Genomic DNA, 17,885 nt, shown 5'->3' on the forward strand with positions numbered 1-17,885 from the left:
CCACAACCTTGTCTTCACTAACCTTCAACTGGTTCTTTAAGGCCTGCATTTTTTACCGTACAGGGTAAAAGGATACTTAATGCATGTAGTATAGTAAGATATAATGCAAAACATATACTTTATTCATATACACAACATGCTTGTACAATAACTCCAAATGATGTTTTATGATGCCTCCAAATTCCATTCTAGATAGTGTACATTAAGCTTCCTGAATGGGTGACTCAACCATCACGTGCCCTTTCAGATACTATTCTACTCGTTGGCTACAATATAGAATTTACCAATAACGTGCATCTCATTATTGTCATGTTGAAGAAGCTCATCATCGTGTAGTGTCATCTTGGATTGTTCCTCTAAATTTATATCATGTGTATAAGAAAGATATGGTTCATCACACAAAGACTTAAGCATGCTATTACTTCGAGTACAATCAACCTCATCAACATGTTTGTCAAAGTTAGCCTCCAAATCACCAACGTAGAAACTTGTATGTTCCTTATCCACAGCTGAAATCATCTTATCTACATTTTTCCCTGCACTGGTCTGAATTTCTTTTGCCTCTTTGTTATTATGATTCCCACAAATGGGATCAGGTGTACTAGTGTCCTCACATGTGGAGAAAATTTGTTCTTGCCTCATAGGGATTCCTTTAACTTGTAAATCATTCAAGTTCTTTACTATCAACTGAAAAACTTTCTTCAACACCACATCATGGTAGGTTGTTGTAGGAGATGATATTTGTATAATCTCATTGAGAGAAGAAGCAACCACAAGGTTAACCCATTTATTTGGATGCTTCATAAACTTGGGTTGGACCAAAGTCACCATTGACGGTTGTAATGCCCAATTTAAAAGTCTACAATTTTCTTGCTTTACATTGGTCAAATAAGATTCTAACTCTTCCAATTTGGAAAAAACATCATTTGAAGATTCCATTTTTTCTAATTGCAACTCAAGTATGTCTAGCCAACCCAATTGTTTTTCTTTCTGCAAGTTTCTCAGTTGTTCACTATTAAAGGTGTCATTGAATACTTTTGAGAAAACCCTATGTTTCATATTTTCCATTTTCGAGAAGATTTTTTGGGAGCAGCTATGTAAGGCTGATATTTTATATTTTTGACTTCTTAGATTGATCACTAAAGGAATTACCCTTTTTGCCTCTAAAAATTTGCTTCCTTGTGAAGAAAATCAAACAGTTCTTGTTACCTCTAAGATTGTGAATGTTTATCTACTAACACAGTCTTGACTTTACTTTGCAACAATTTAGGAAATATTAACATCATGAACTGAAAGATTATCACAGCTGCCAACAAATACCACAAGTTTTGCAATATAAGTTTCTCTGAGTTAAAATAATTGGATATTCCAATCGTCTCCTGCTGAGAATAGCTTGCTAGTTGTTCCTAGTAAAGATAATCTTAAGTTAAAAGAGTTCAGATTTGGCATAGGAGATGGTCCTTGTTACTACCCAAATGGAAGCTAAAGATTTTGAAAGATCTACTACCTATATTTCTCTGTACAAATTATTGTCTATGTCCTTTGTAATGCTTGAAAGATACTCATCAAGGAAATCTTTCTGACTAAAATGCACACCTCTAAGGTTCCTCCTTGCACTCACAACTATCCGCCTAGTCCCAGAGAGATATGATTATTGATTTGAATGAATAATATCAAATTGGTGCAATTTGGAATCAACTTTAGATATAATTCTTCCTACTCAATAACTCTTGCCCAGATTTGTCTCCAAAAACGGTTGATGGATTTCCAAACTGATGCCAACTATTTCTAATCAACTCAAGAGTCACTACAATTTCTTTGCTTGATAGCAAATAAATTGTTTGAATATGTGTGCGGTTCTGAGGATGTCCTCCAAGACGATATGGCTAGAATGTGAATGAACTCCACCAGTCAGAAGTTCTCATGATGAGGAGTATAACAGAGTTGCCACAGGCAATTCAAAATCATCCATTAATAAGGTTCAAGGCCCCCCAAAATTTATTAACACAATGTAATTTTCTAACAGCAAGTTATATTTTCCTTTTTCCAATTAAAAGGATGTTTAAACCAAAGAAATAACAACTAGAAACAATTTCTTTGAGTGTTATTCAACCCAAAATTTATAATTTTCAAAGTGTTGGTTCCGACTTAGGAAAATATTCATAGTGCTTTATTTTATTTTTCTCCCTCTGCTAGAATATTCCAAGACTATAGTTGGGTTTGGTTTAATACGACAAAATTTTAATACTACATTAAAAGTATTGATTCCCCTAACACGTCTTTATCCATCATTTGCACTTCTTGCAATATGATAACCCAATGCCACGTATACACACCTAGTGTTTTCCTTTTGCGAATTTCTAATGACAAAGCATATTCTTCCAGTGACGTTTCTTCTACATACAATACTAGTTACCAAACATCCTATTAGAAAATATTCTTACCATTAGAGATGTTACGTTTCCTTTTGTAAATGTTTGTTCCCCAATTTGTATGGATTGCAAGATGTCGTTATGACTAGAATGGTAGCATTCCTTTCACAACAGCCATGGTAACGGTTTCTCTATTTGACTTTGGTGTTACAATTAGTGTGCTTCTCAACTCGTGACTCTGATTATGGTAACCAAAAGTATTCCTTCTATTTGCATTAGGGGAATTGAAAATTTTCCTTTGTTATACCTTGATCGACAAAACTTCCTTGGCTACCGTTACTCCAAAACTTAGCAATTCATACAAATGCTTTCCTAGCATTGCCGCTTAATCTTGTTGATAAAGAACTAGAAATCTTCGATAATTATTTGTTTCTAGAATCACTCATCATATAGTTTAGACATGCATTAGTTCAAACTTCTTAGAATAAATAAGAGTAAGCAATATCCATACCTTTGAAACTATAGAGGCAGTGACACATAAAATCATTGGTAATAGCAAAGAGGGAGCTGCTACAAACATATGTAATTATCAATGATACCAATAGTATATTAGCAAAGATCACTATGACATCTTACACCTCTATGATTTCATCTATAGCCCATAAGCATTTAGGATATAACAGTAACATAATCAACAACAATGTTAGTGAAATATCCCCAATTATTTATTGTTAACTTTCCAAATTTTCTTGGTTGTAGCTTTCAACTGTGGCATTGTAGATAGGCATCTCTAATTCCCCGCAATTTCACCTTTCAAGAACACCATACCATCAATATTTTCTTTGCTTATGCACAAACAAATTCCTTCAACTGGGCAGATGAGAAGCTCCACAGACTGTACAAAGGGCATCAAAATTTGTCTTTCAATACAATGGTTTGCAGTGTTACTTTTACACAATAATGTTTTCAAATTTTATTAAGTGCTTGAAAATTTTCTCCCCAACTTCAAAATAAAAAGCCAAACTATGAAATTTGTGCCATTCCAAACCAATCATGAACAAACCACAGATTTTCCTTCCTAGGTCTAGATGTCTAGAAAATTAATATCCTATGAGACCAGATAAAATATTTCAGGACTGTAAACACTTCAATTTCTTGACTTCATAGGTTGGCAGGATAAATGGCTCTGATACCACTGAAATATCTCCAATAGATATTTACCCAATTTTTACTTCGATAATTCTTAGAACATAAACATATGTTATTGCATTATACAACAACAATACAAAAACTTGCATTCAAAGATCTAATCTTAAACATAGTTTTAGAATCAGATTGGAATACTATGAAAGAACCTATAAGCACACATGAGGCACCTAATGTGATGTTTCCACAGACAATGGGTTTGTGTCCACTGTCTACCAACCCAAGGGTTTATGTCCTCATGCTGGATGAAACCTGAAGCTTTCCAAATAACTCGTGCAAGAGAGAAATTGAAGTCTGAATCATAAACCAAGCATATATCTGAATGAATGAGTCTCTCTCTTTTTAATCCTCAAAGTTGTGACTCTTTGACTCCCTTTCTGTCCTTTCGTCTTATCCCTCTGTGTCACCTTTAGCCCACTTTATAATATTAAATTGACCTATTATAGTTTTAATTCATGCTCTCATAGCCAATTTTAATATTATATGAGTATGTCTTTAAATTTCCTAATGTCCGAAAAAGGGGACATTACACTCTTAAAAGTTTCTTATATTCTTCAATATATTTGCTAATAGGTTTGCAATAAATCATCTTAAAATCTGCTCATGATCTTCAATATTTTATGCAATAATTCACCTTAAAGTCTATTCATATCTTCAATAATTTTTGATGATAAGGTCTACTCTAAATCTGTTCCAGATGAGAATAATATTCAATGAATGCTTGATCAAAGAAATCCCTAATGATTGTTTTTTCATACATGCAAATGTGCCCCTATAGGGGATGCAATCCACAATACTGGTCGGCCAAGTTCAGATTTAAATATTTTATTTAAATCTTATTTGCTTGCTTAAAGTGGATGCTTAAACCCAGGGGGGTTGGCCATAAGCAGAAGAATTTAATTTAATTTATTTGCAGCACCCAAACTTAGCAACTCTTCAAGGTTCTTCCCTCTTGAAATAATATTGAAATCTTAGTTACTAGGAATTGCCGTTAAGGTGTCCCAAAAGTTAAAACTGTGCCAGGCACACCCAAGTATGGGTTTGCTTGGGGTTATGCCTGGGTAGGTATCCAGGAGACTATAATGCCAAGCATACCCGAGAGTATGCGAAGCCAAACAATAACAATTTTTTATTTTTATTTTTGACTTTGTTTTACATAAAATGCCCCCTTATTTTGTTCTCTTCACTCTATTTTCTCATCCTGCCCTTGCAATACGGTTGTTGTAAACAATTGATACTTCTATTATATCATTGTGTGTGAACAACTCTATTTTTCCTGCTATTGCAAATTGAAAGATATGACATATGCACATTGTTTGGTTCATCTCTTTTAGTTTTTACATTACATATTCTATTCATTTGTGATTCTGTGATTTGTAATATCTGAGAATATATACCATTCGAATTATCCATTTTGTGGGACATTACTTGTAACATCTAAAAACTTATACCATTTGAATTATCAGTTTTGTGAGACATTCCTTTTAACATCTAAAGTATGTGCTCATGGTAATAAAATTAACTTGAGCTAGTACACAATTTAGAGAAAGTACACAGACTTGCTTCTCCACATTTTCATCAAGAAATGAAGCACTAAAACTAGTGGAAGTCAACTTCTAATCATCGCTTTGTGCTTTCCAGTGACCACTAGAAGACAGCACAGGGAATTTTCCTTCTTCAACTATTTGGGTTAGCATTGATGCACATTCATATGTTTTTTGACTAACCTAAAATGTTGCCTCCAATTTACATCCATTCAACATAGCATTGATTTGATTTGAGGATCATAAGCCCCTAATTTTCAAGCATATCATTGCTGCCCCGCAAGGCTACCTTCACTCCCAAATCCCCACTAGTTGGTGGAATCTCTTGTTATATAAGAAATTTGTTCACAATGAGGGGGTCTGGTAGTGGATGGGGTCTGGGAGTGGATACCAAAATCAAGAACTTAGACAGCTAAAATTATCACTGCTAAATATCAATTGATAAAGATAAATATTAAATACTCAGCTATCAATTATCGGGTGCCATAAAATATTATCTTAATTTCTACGATTTTGGCATTTGGCAATGATCAATGATGAAGTATCATGCTATTCAATGTATTTAGTTCTACTATTCTATACATTTGTTTAATATATATAATAAATAAAATTTCCTGTACCCATGTATCTGGTTCTCATTTCCGTCCATGCTTGTACCCATACTGGTGACTTAGATTTCAATGCATTTTTTCTTTCCATAATTGGTTTGGCTCCAAGAAAGGGGTTGGTCACAACAAGAAAAATAATATTTTGCAATATTGAAACCAAAACTAAATATGCAATTTATCTCCTTCATTCTTGATGGCATCTCAATGGTAGTGATGTAAATTTAGCACAAGCTAAGATCCTTCAAATATGCAATGAAATGTTCTTTGACATGAATGAAAATAGTCCAACATGCATAAGGGACACCTTCATTCATTAAATCATGGGCACATTGGGTGCAGTGAATGCTCATATGCAGGTTTGGATTCATTCCCAGTTGGTACATTGGGATTAACCTGCGATCTAAGCTTCAAAGGCAGCAATATTAGCCAATCATTCTTGGTGGGGATGTTCAAAGTTGCCTGTGATCGAAGCTTCAATGGCAGCATTATGAACCATTCTTTTAGGTTGACTTTAGCATTTACATGGATGAATACACTAATAGCAGTGTGCTGGAACTTGCAAATCATTGTTTGACCGGGTGCATGACTTAAATGCCATTGTGTAAGGAAAAATATGAAAGGAAGCTAGGACTTTTCTCTACCTTGCTATTGCATGGATAGACTGCACCATTTCATAGCTCAAAAAAATAACATGTAAATATCTTTGGACTGATCTTTATCTCAGAACTATAGCATTCACTATTGCATCTCAAATATTAAATATTCAAGGGTTTATATCTGCATATTGTTTCTTTACATAAATGGTTTATCATATTGTACAGTTAATGAATGTATACGATTGTATTTTATTCCCTGCAATAATTTCAGTTTGAAATTTGGAAAGTACATTACTGTTAAGAGCATATTTTATGTAAAATGCAATAACAAAAACTAAAAATTGCAAACAAAAAATACAGTGAAAGGAAACCATTGAACAAATTAGAGAATTATATAAACAAGATTTTACGGTCAGTAGACAAGGGAAGATCAATTTTTGGAAAAAGTGGAAAAAAATTGGGCTTGTGATTTTACATTATTGTTTTAAAACACTCTTGAACTGTGATTTTATCTTGAATTCTATCTTCTTCAAAGTTTTCTTAATACATGATCATTCCATTTTGGGGTCATGAGGTGACTTGATGACCTTAACAAGATATCCTTATTTAATATCACTTTGTAAGTTAGTGGTGGAGAGATCTTCTGATGTCAAATTCTACTACTTGTTACCAAAATTTCACACATGCTAAATTTTTACTTCAAGTGACATTGCAGAAAACATTGCAAAAGAGAGTATTCATTTTTTATTCATTTTTATCATTTTGCAATCATTTATGAAACCATGCGCAAAAGAGATACAAATTTTCATTGTATAGATCATCACTGATACATACAATTTTCATTTTTACAATATGAAATGAATTAATGTGCTGAATGGGGAAAATCTCACACAAGCTGTGAGGATAACTGATTATTTTCTTTCATCAAGAAATACACTAATAGATAAATATATACATGAAAGCAATAGGAATAGAGATAACCAATCATTGCCTATTGCTTTGTCTGGTTATGGTTTCTTTTCCTGCCGCACTTGTCCAGCTCCGAGCTCCATGCTCTCCAGCAGCTGCAAAAAACATAAAGCAACTGATGTTAGATCCCAAGGGATCTAAGCAGTGAATACCTACCTCTACGACTACATATTCTACCTGTCAATGCATCTCGTCATGAAAGAAAAAAAATAGTGATATTGGCATTTGATGCTAAAAGAAATAAAACCATTTTGTGAGTGTCATGAGCCTGTTCTCGAACCTCATGAAATACCATTAAAAAATGAATTGCTGGAAAAAACAGAGCATTTAGGCAAAGAGGAGTACAAAGGTCAAGCAATATTCCTCATGCAAGGTAGGAAAGGGAAACACAAAGCTGTACTGGAACAAGGATAAAGTTTAAGATTTCGTGCATTCTTGCTTTTAAAAAGTGGATATAGCATACAAAGAATACTAGTGTAGGATTCTTGTCTTGAAAGAAATGGAACAACATTCATTATTTTGACAATGTACCCTAATTATTTCCTTTTAGTCAGAAAGAATCTATAATGCTATGATGATAGAATATTGACCAGATTCTAATAATGGAAATGTTGATAAATGAAAATGCTGATGACAATCAGCAATAATGAGAAATTGTAATACTACAAAGGGGGAGAAATTCTGGGTAATTAGATATTGCTGCTATTGACATATTTTGCTAAAGCTTGGAAATGGAAGGTCTCTTTATACATGTCATCTGATAAAGGTTCTTGGGTTGAAATCTGCTGATCTCTCATTTTATGCTGCTGCTCTAAGTTTGTTGGGGTTATAAGGATTGCTCAAATGATGATAATGTATTGTTACATAATAGTATGAGAGGTACTGTAGAATAACATATGCATATAAAGAGTAGAAAGCCAGTGGAGAAGATGTAGCTTTGTTAATACTGTAGTTACCATTTCTATATCAGCCTCTATATCATCTCTTGTTCGAGATCATCATCTTTAACAACTACTTATCTCGGGGGCCAGCTATTGCCATTCACTGCAAGTTTGTCATTGAAATATAAAGCCAAAAACTACATTCAAAGTTTCAACTTGAAAGTCTAAAAAAGAAATGGAATTTCTATTCGAAATTGTCTCATTGCACAGAAGCATAATTCTAGAATAGCCCAGCTGGCTTTGGCATGGCTTCTTTATCAAAGAGGTGACATTATCGCCATTCCAAGAACAACTAAAACAATGAATTCAGATGATAATATTGCAACATTCAGCATAAAGTTTTCAATGAGTGATCAAGATGAAATTTTAAATGTAGTCCCAGGAAATAAAATAACTAAAAAATAGATATCATGTTGTTCCAAATGTTCCAATATACAACTCGGCATTCACCTCCAACTATTGCAATTTCACTGATTTAAATGCATGTTTCTGGGATATGCTTTGGTCAACGAAGGAAGGAATAATGACCACAAAGAGTTATTAATAGCTATAGAGGATCTGGATAATTCAAGACATCTAGCATGTTGAAAGCCATTCATGTTCAAAGTCATTCTGGAAGGAAAAGGAACCATGATTGTTACACAAATGATCTTTATTCCTGTAGGTCATGTTTCTAGTCACCAAAGCTTATTTCCAATTTGTATAATAGCAGCAAATCAATATCAGCAAATACCCATAGCTGGAGGGAAAAGAAGATTTTCTTCAGATGATAGTGAAGATTTTAAGAATACGATTGGAAAAGCTCATCTTTTCTGTTTAACAAAAGTGAAAATTGCTACAGGAGTTTTAAAAAAAAAAATTATAGGAAATAAAAGGAGAGTGCGGTTTAGAGGTAGCATGCAAGGGCATGCTGTAGAATGGAAATCCGTGACAGTAAAGAAGTTGTCCTCCACATTTGGTAAAGAAAGCAAGTAATATGGTTTTTGCATTTTGCAACATACGTATTATTAACTCGAAAATCCAAAAGGAAGCAATAATATACATATGAAACAAGAAAGCCTTCCAGTTCCAGCAATGAATTCACATTCAAAGGCAAACAATACCCATAGCTTATACTGGAGAAGCCATATAATAAAAAAAAATTGAAGGCTTGAGTTCATATTCATGGCGGCCAAGAAAATGTTAAAAGAAATAATGGCAGAACAATACCCTTGTGTTCATCATGGCGGCCAACAAGAGACAATTAAATATCCAAATTCATTGAGCTACTTTTCAAACTCTTTCAATGGTAGCCAACAATCGTTTCTCTCATTCCAAATGCAACCTATAGGTGTATCAAAAAGAGAAAGAACATAACAACAAAAATTTTTGTTACCTTTCAACACATACATCTCATGATGGCTTCGACTGTCAAATAGTAGTGAAACTCAAGCACAGTGGCCATCAAACTCTTCATGGCAGCAAATAACTCCAAGAAACCCTCCTAGCCGTAGCTCTAGAATGGGTTTCCTGAATATGCGAATGTAAAAATGGATGACACTTTAGGGTATTTGAGCCTTCTTATGCCCTAATTTGTTTTTCATAAAATTTTGAAATCCGGAGGGCTTTCCATGGGATTTTATTCCCTTTGCAATTATCTTTGTTTTTGCTTTGCAAAGGGGGGGAATTTTACCCTTGTTTAGCAAATTTTCATTTTGTTTTGCATATTTTTGTCTTTTTATTTCTTTTAAAAAGGTTCAAATCAAATTTATTTCCTTGCAAATTTTTTTTTTTTACTATAATATGGTTTATTAGTGTTATTTTAATAAGTATCAATTATTCTAATGGAATATTAGTTGATTCAATTATCACTTAATATTTATTAAAATAAAAGGAATAGATTGTCTTAAAATAAATTATTAATAAATATTGAATGATTTATATCTTATTTATAAAATATAAATCATTCGGTAAACATTGCCATGCAAAGAAATAAACATTTAATTTCTTTTTAAAAAGGGGTTAAAAGACAAATATCTTGCAAAATTATATGACTAAGTGTTGAGTCAAGGGTGAAGTTTTTTTAGATGAGGAGTTATTGCATTTTGGAGACCTTTCAGAGGTTTGGCAGGAGTTTTGGGGCTACATTTATGAGGGTAGTTGGTGATGTTATCAGACCATGCCTTTTGGGCTATTTGGTACACCTTTTGAAGTCTTGTCAAGGACTCAAGTTGGCCTTTGGGGTTGAATCCGACCCAACATTTATGGTTTTTGGTAAGATGCAGTTGAAAAAAGATGTTAAGTATGAGTTGAAGGCTCATTTTTAGAGGTTATAATTTGTGTGGAGGAGGGTCTTGTGGCTTTTCTTTAAGTCTTGGACTTCATTCTACAGAGTCTATAATTCATTTCTGGAGATGCAATACAGGTTGCAGCAGTGTGATTATGCTTGGTGAAGTTATCAGTGAGCCCTTTTCCTTTCTACAATTTCTGTGTGCATTTTAAAATGATTGGATAGGTTAACTTGTGAATGTTTCATTATCCCCTATTTTCTGTCTCATTTCAGCACCTCTATGTAGAACAGTAAGTTTGTTTGCAGGTTATAACATGTGTTTTGGGTGAAATTAGTCAAATGAAGGTATTAGTGTGTCTCCCTTTTTATAGTTTCTGTGGAAAACCTTATTATAAACAATTTGTGCAAGCCTTTACAAGAAGTTGTGCTTCATCTGTGTTTCATAAAGCTATATTATCCTCTCTGTTACATGTGGGTTACATTTCCATACCCCTCTTTGGTGTATCACTTCCTTAGTTTAAGACTTAAGGTTTAGGTTTTGGTTATCAATAACTTCTTCCCCTTTTCACTCAAGTTTTCTTTAAGTTTCAAGAGGTTATCACTAAGAGATTCAATAGCAACTGGCTTAGAATTTGGAGGTTTCATCTCACTGTCTAGTCCCATATAGTGAAGTGAATCCCATGTTAAGTAAGGGTTATTGAACGTTTTCCCATTCAGTAAAGGGTGCAAATCCTGAAACTTAATAGGTTTGGCACTCCCAGTGGGATATGAATACATTTTCCAACTGTGCTGGTACAGTTGAAAGTCTTTTTTCAACCAGCCAGCAGGGAATGATGAATTTATGAGAAAGATACAAATGCAAAGTTCCAGTTCTTTTGAATATCTGTAGCTAGAAACTCCAAAAAGACGTGGAAGAAGTCTTGCTAGAACAAAGCTAGAACTAAGAAGGCAATTATCAGCCCCTGGTTTTCGCGTGTATAGCAAGACAGGTCAAAGGAAAGTCAGACATTCAGCAAGTCCATCGGTAAGGGCTGAATTATTTGACATATCTGCTGATTCACCTACAAATTCAGCAAGTACTAGTTTTATACCAGCAGGTACAACAGATATGAGCTTTCAGCAAAGTGTTCCTGCTCAACAGCAACCTATATAATAGGAACCTGTGCAACAACCAATACAACAGCCTCTACAACAACCTTCACCAATGGCAAGGCAATTTTCTTTTGTGCCTTTTAATCAAGGGAGTCCTTTGAATTTTGCCCAACATCATGACATACCACTTGCAGCATTGAAGAGTCTACCAGATTTTAGTGGAGAAAACTAGACTATAGCTTATGAGCACATAAGGGATATTGCTACTTTCTGTAATGTACATCATGTTACAAAGGAGGATGTGGCTACTAAGTTGTTGGTAGCATCTTTAAAGGGGAAAGCATTATAGTGGTTCAGAAGCCTCACTGTTCGCTCCATAGGCTCATGGGATGCTTTAGGTGACACTTTGACAAAGCATTTTGAGGACAAGTCTGACTTCTTGTCGCTGGTAGAGCAACTCACAACTATAAAGCAGGTGCCACAAGAGCAAATGATGGATTTTAACAACCGATTTAAAAGAACCTGGACTAGAATACCCATTACAGTAAGACCTTCAGCTAATCATGCTTTTCTTTATTATTTGAGAAGCTTAAATAGTGATATATCAGTAATGATTCAATCTATGGGAGGTGTTTCTCTACCTCAAGCTTATGATATCACCATTAGAGCTTAAAATAGTCTTATCCAAGCTGGTAAAATAGCCCCTAGGCCTCCAATGCCCATTTTTTTGGACATTCACCCAAATATACCATTGACAATTCCACCATTTAACCAATTACCTACTATTCCCAACCAAGAAATTACCATGGCAGGCCCTTCGGGTACTGCAGGCCCTTCACAAGAGTTGTAGGAGATAAAAAAATTATCAGCTCAAGTTTGAAAACATGATGCAAACTTTTAGTAATGAGCTGGTAGATCTTAAAAAACAATAGTTCCAGCCTAGATCACCTTACCAATAGCAGAATCCAGTTGCAAACCTACCTTACCAGCAGCAAAATCAAGGTCAAACCCAAGGAAATAGACAATTGTTTCAAGGTAATGCAATGGGTTATAGGCAAAATATCAATCAAAGGCCTTTCTAACCTTATAACCCGACCCCTCTTAATGTTGCAAATCTAGTAAGAGACATAATCCCCATGCAAAATAACCTTCCAATGGATTTTGAGTGGTGTTACCCCTGTAGTGAACTGCATAATCAGGCCACATGCACAAATGGAGTTATAAACCAGGCATTAATGGTACAAAATGCCATTTTTGATACACCTAAACAGTAGTATGATGCACCTACTCTTGAAACCGGTTTCCTTAACTGGTAGAAAGATGAGTTTTGTGTAGTCAATAATGACTCACCAATATTAGCAAATACCCGAGCTAAGAAAAGAGCCCTTGAAATAGAGCAAACAATAAATAAAGGTAGACTACCTGATATTGCTAAGCCATTGTCAAGTGCCACAAATGCAGTGGGAGACACTCACATTCCTATTGCCAAGGAGACCATTCACAGGCCAGTGGAGCATGGTGTTGTTAAAGCACATTAGAAATCCCACTTTGTTGTGCCATTTAATATCATGGAGAATATGAAGAAGATGAACATGTCCATGTCAATGTGGGAGACTTTGGCCATCCCTGGTCAAGTAGATATCTTGCAAAAGGCTCTCTTAGATGAAGCAAATTCCACAAGGGATTAGAATGGGCAAGAAAGCATGGTATTAAGCACTTGAGTGTGTATGGTGATAGCGAACTTGTAGTAAATCAAATCAGATGTTTGAATGTTGCAAAAAATGACATTTTAAAATCTTATAGACATCGTGTTTGGGATTTACTTGAAAATTTTGATGCATTTAATATACTGGCTGTGCCTAGAAAAGAAAACCAACACGTTGACAAACTGGCAGCTATAGGAGCTCAGTATGATATTGTTAAAAGTGTTTCAGCGCATACTGATCAGCAACATATTATAGTTATCACTAGGCCTTCCGTTCCTAATAATGATGTTAGTTGGCAAGTTTTTAACAACAATTAACAAATTTTGCAATTTTTGCTGGAAGAAGACATTTTTGCCAGTTCTAACCAATAGAGATATAAGGATCAGTATGGCAATCAGGTGATACAACTAAAAAACAACAAGTTGCCAAAGGGTTTAGTAATGCTAGAAAGCATTTTTAATTTAGATGATCAGCTAAAACCTGGAAAAGCCAACTTGCTGGTCAAAGAGAACCAGTATGTAGATCTGGAAATTACATTGGGTAAATGCCTAAAATTTGGCAAAGTAAATTCAGCTGAAGAGAAAGAAGCTTTTCTTAATTTGTTCCAAGAATTCAGTGATGTCTTCACTTGTCAATATAGCGACTTAAAAGGATTCGATCCAGAGCTTGCACAACATACAATAGAGCTAGAACCAACATCTAAACCAGTTTGGCAAAAGCAAAGGCCAATCAATCCTAAGTTGGAACCTTTGATGCAAAAGGAGGTGTTCAGGTTGATTGAAAGTAAGATAATTTTACCCATCAAACACACGAGCTGGGTTGCTAACTTGGTCCCAGTAAGGAAGAAAAATGGAGAGCTATGACTGTGCATAGATTTTAGAGACTTGAATAGAGTCTCATTGAAGGATAGACACCCACTTCCATCCATGGAGAAAATATTAGAGTGTGTATCAAGGGCTGAAAGGTTCTCTTTGCTAGATGGTTATTCGGGTTATAACCAAATCTTGGTAAAGGAGGAAGATCAGTTCAAAATAGCATTTACAACAAAATGGGAACAATGGCATACAAAAGAATGCCATTCAGATTGTCCAACACTAGAGCTACATTTCAGAAGGCCATGGAAATGGCTTTCAGCAATTTGATGTATAGGTTCACCTTGGTTTATTTGAATGATGTCACTGTTTATTCACAAAAAATAGCAGATCACATTGATCACCTGAGACAGATTTTTGAGCGCTACAAAAAGTTTGGCATCTCATTAAATCCCAAAAAGAGTATTTTTTCTGTGGATGAGGGTAAATTACTTGGATACATTTATCTAAGTCAGACATCACAGTAGACCTTGAATGAGTTGCAGCAATTATGGAGCTGCCTCTACCACAACACAAAAAAGGCCTTCAAAGTTTCATTGGCCGCATTAATTTTGTACAGAGATTTCTACCTAATATCGCAGCTCTTCTCAAGCCATTAATGGCCATGCTTAAAAAAAATGCAGTTTTTGCATGGACAAAGCAAGCCAAACAGAATTTTTAGGCCATTAAAGATGCATTGGCAGCAACGCCCATTCTAATCAATCCTAATTTTGGTAAGGATTTCATTCTTTATGCATATGGTGGTCATGCTGTGATTTCAGCTATGTTAGTAGAGAAAAATGCAGAGGGATTGGAACAGCCAATCACATTCTTCAACAAAGGACTAGAAGAATATGAGCAAAGGTACAATTTTTTTGAAAAACATGTCCTTTTAGTTGTCAAAAGCCTTAAAAAGTTCTGACACTTGTTGATGCATAACAAACTCATTTTGTGTGTCGTGCATCCAAGTGTCAAAGAATTCCTCCTGAGTAGAGATTTAAATGAGAAGCACGCTGGTTGGATCACATGTGTCATGGAATATGATGTAGAAATCTAGATAACCAAGTTGGTTAGAGGAAAGGGATTGTGTGAGAAAATTGTATATAAGGATATTTCAGAGCTTGAAGAGCAAGAAAATGCAATTTTACTAATCAGTGCTGCTGGAAACAATAATGGAACAGCAAGCTAGGTACAAGATATGATACATTTTTTGAAAACTAGTCAATGTCCAGCCACCTTAGATCGAGCAAAGCGAAGGTATCATCGCTTGCAATCAGCCCCTTTTGGCTGATAAATGAAATTTTATACCAAAAAGACTTCAATGGAGTCCTTCTCAGATGCATAGATTCAGATCAAACTGCTCAAGTGTTGCATGAATTTCATGATGGGCATTCAGGAGGACATTTTTCTCCTAGAACAACAGCTTATAAGATTGTTCGAGCTGGCTATTATTGGCCTGACCTATTTAAGGACTGTCATGCACATGTCAGAAAATGCGCTAAATGTGCCATGTTTGTAGGAAAAGAGAGGCTGCCAACTTTGCCCTTGTAACCAATTAAGACCGAACAACCCTTTTAGAAGTGGGGCGTTGATTTCATAGGGGCCATCAACCCCCCATCAAGTGTGGGTCACAAGTGGATCATTACAGCCACTGATTATTTCACACCCTGGACTAAGGTAGCAGCATTAAAGGATGCAAATGAAACAACAGTCCTAAACTTTTATGATGGCATTGTGAACAGGTTTGGAGTGCCAGATTCCATTATCTCTGATAATACACTTGCTTTCATTGGAATGAAAGTCACTAATTGGGCTTTTAATCATGGAATATATCTCAATATGAGCTCAAATTATTACTCGCAAGGTAATGGATTAGTGGAATCTTCCAACAAGAACCTGATAAGAATCGTCAAGCACAATCTGCAAGATAATCAAAGAGATTGGCATTCAAAATTGAAGGTTGCCTTATGGGTTGATAGGATCACCCCAAAACAAGTAATTGGAAACTCGCCTTATAGGCTTGTATATAGGAAAGAGGCTAGATTGTCAATTGAGACAAAATTACCAGTGCTTGATCTTGCTACACAGCTAGTTTTATTTGAGGAAGGGGACCCTATGCTGGTGCAGTGTGCCCAATTGATGGAGTTGGAAGAAACAAGGAAAAGGGCCATGGAAACCATGGAGTACCAGAAAATGCAGATAAAGAAGAGCTTCGATAAGAGAGCTTGAGCTTGATAGTTCCATGTTGACGACATGGTACTGAAGTGGGATGTTCTCAAGAGAAGACCCAGCCAACGCAATAAATTTGATCACATGTGGGCTGGGCCATTTCAAATTGCTGTGTGTAAACAACACAATGCTTACCAGCTAGCAACCATGGAAGGAGATGTCCTACCAATTCCTGTGAATAGGATCCACCTCAAACCATGTTTTGAGGTATGATTTTCAGTCCTGCCTTGTACATAATAAGTTAGTTTCCTTTGTTTTCAATAAGTGCATCTACATTTTTAGTTTTGTTTTGTTTCTGTTCTAGGTTAGTTTCCTATTTTTTTTGTAGTTCAGTTTAGTTAAGTTGTTGGTTTATGTTGTGGAGCCATCATACTCACTCATTTCATTCATGCATGCATAAATATGTGTACTCAAATGCACACACATATCCAACATACACATACATATGCACACATATATCGCTGCAAATAAATGTCTAGCTGTTGGCCATCCATATCTGCATACCCATGCATATGCTGCATACATGCATCCATTCAAGACCACATGTCCACCCATACATCAACCAATGGTCGACTATGACAGTTTTGACTCCTAGAGTCGATACTTGAGTTCTGACCCTGCATACCCATTAATCTAATAAGAGTTTCTGATCTTACTGAACTCATGCACATGCATTCAAAACTGAACCAACAACTTTAGAAGTCACTTTTTGTCAGGTCTAGGTGCTAAGAATGTATAATCAAACTCTATGCCCAAGGAATAAGAACAACTAAAAGCAAATTGGTCAAATGTCAAGCAGGCAAACATACAGCAGAAGTGGCCAAAAATGTTACCAAAATTTCACACATGCTGAATTTTTACTTCAAGTGACATCACAGAAAACATTGCAAAAGAGAGTATTCATTTTCTCTTCATTTTTATCATTTTGCAATCATTTATGAAACCATGTACAAAAGAGATACAAATGTTCATTGTATAGATCATCACTGATACGTACCATTTTTATTTTTACAATATGAAATGAATTAATGTGCTGAATGGGGAAAATCTCACACAAGCCGTGAGGATAACTGATTATTTTCTTTCATCAAGAAATACACTAATAGATAAATATATACATGAAAGAAATAGAAATAGAGATAACCAGTCATTACCTATTGCTTTGACTGGTTATGGTTTCTTTTCCTGCTGCACTTGTCCAGCTCCGAGCTCTCCAGCAGCTGCAAAAACATAAAGCAACTGATTTTAGATCCCAAGGGATCTAAGCAATGACTACCTACCTCTACAACTACATATTCTACCTATCAATGCATCCCATCATGAAAGAAAACAAACAGTGATATTGGCATTTGATGCTAAAAGAGATAAAACCATTTTGTGAGTGTCATGAGCCCGTGCTCGAACCTCATGAAATACCTTTAAAAAAGTGAACTGCTAGAAAAATAGAGCATTTAGGCAAAGAGCAGTACAAAGGTCAAGCAATATTCCTCATGCATGGTAGG

This window comes from Cupressus sempervirens, chromosome 2 (assembly GCF_028749045.1).
Source record: "Cupressus sempervirens isolate cs-2001-9-10 chromosome 2, ASM2874904v1, whole genome shotgun sequence".
Lineage (NCBI taxonomy): Eukaryota > Viridiplantae > Streptophyta > Pinopsida > Cupressales > Cupressaceae > Cupressus > Cupressus sempervirens.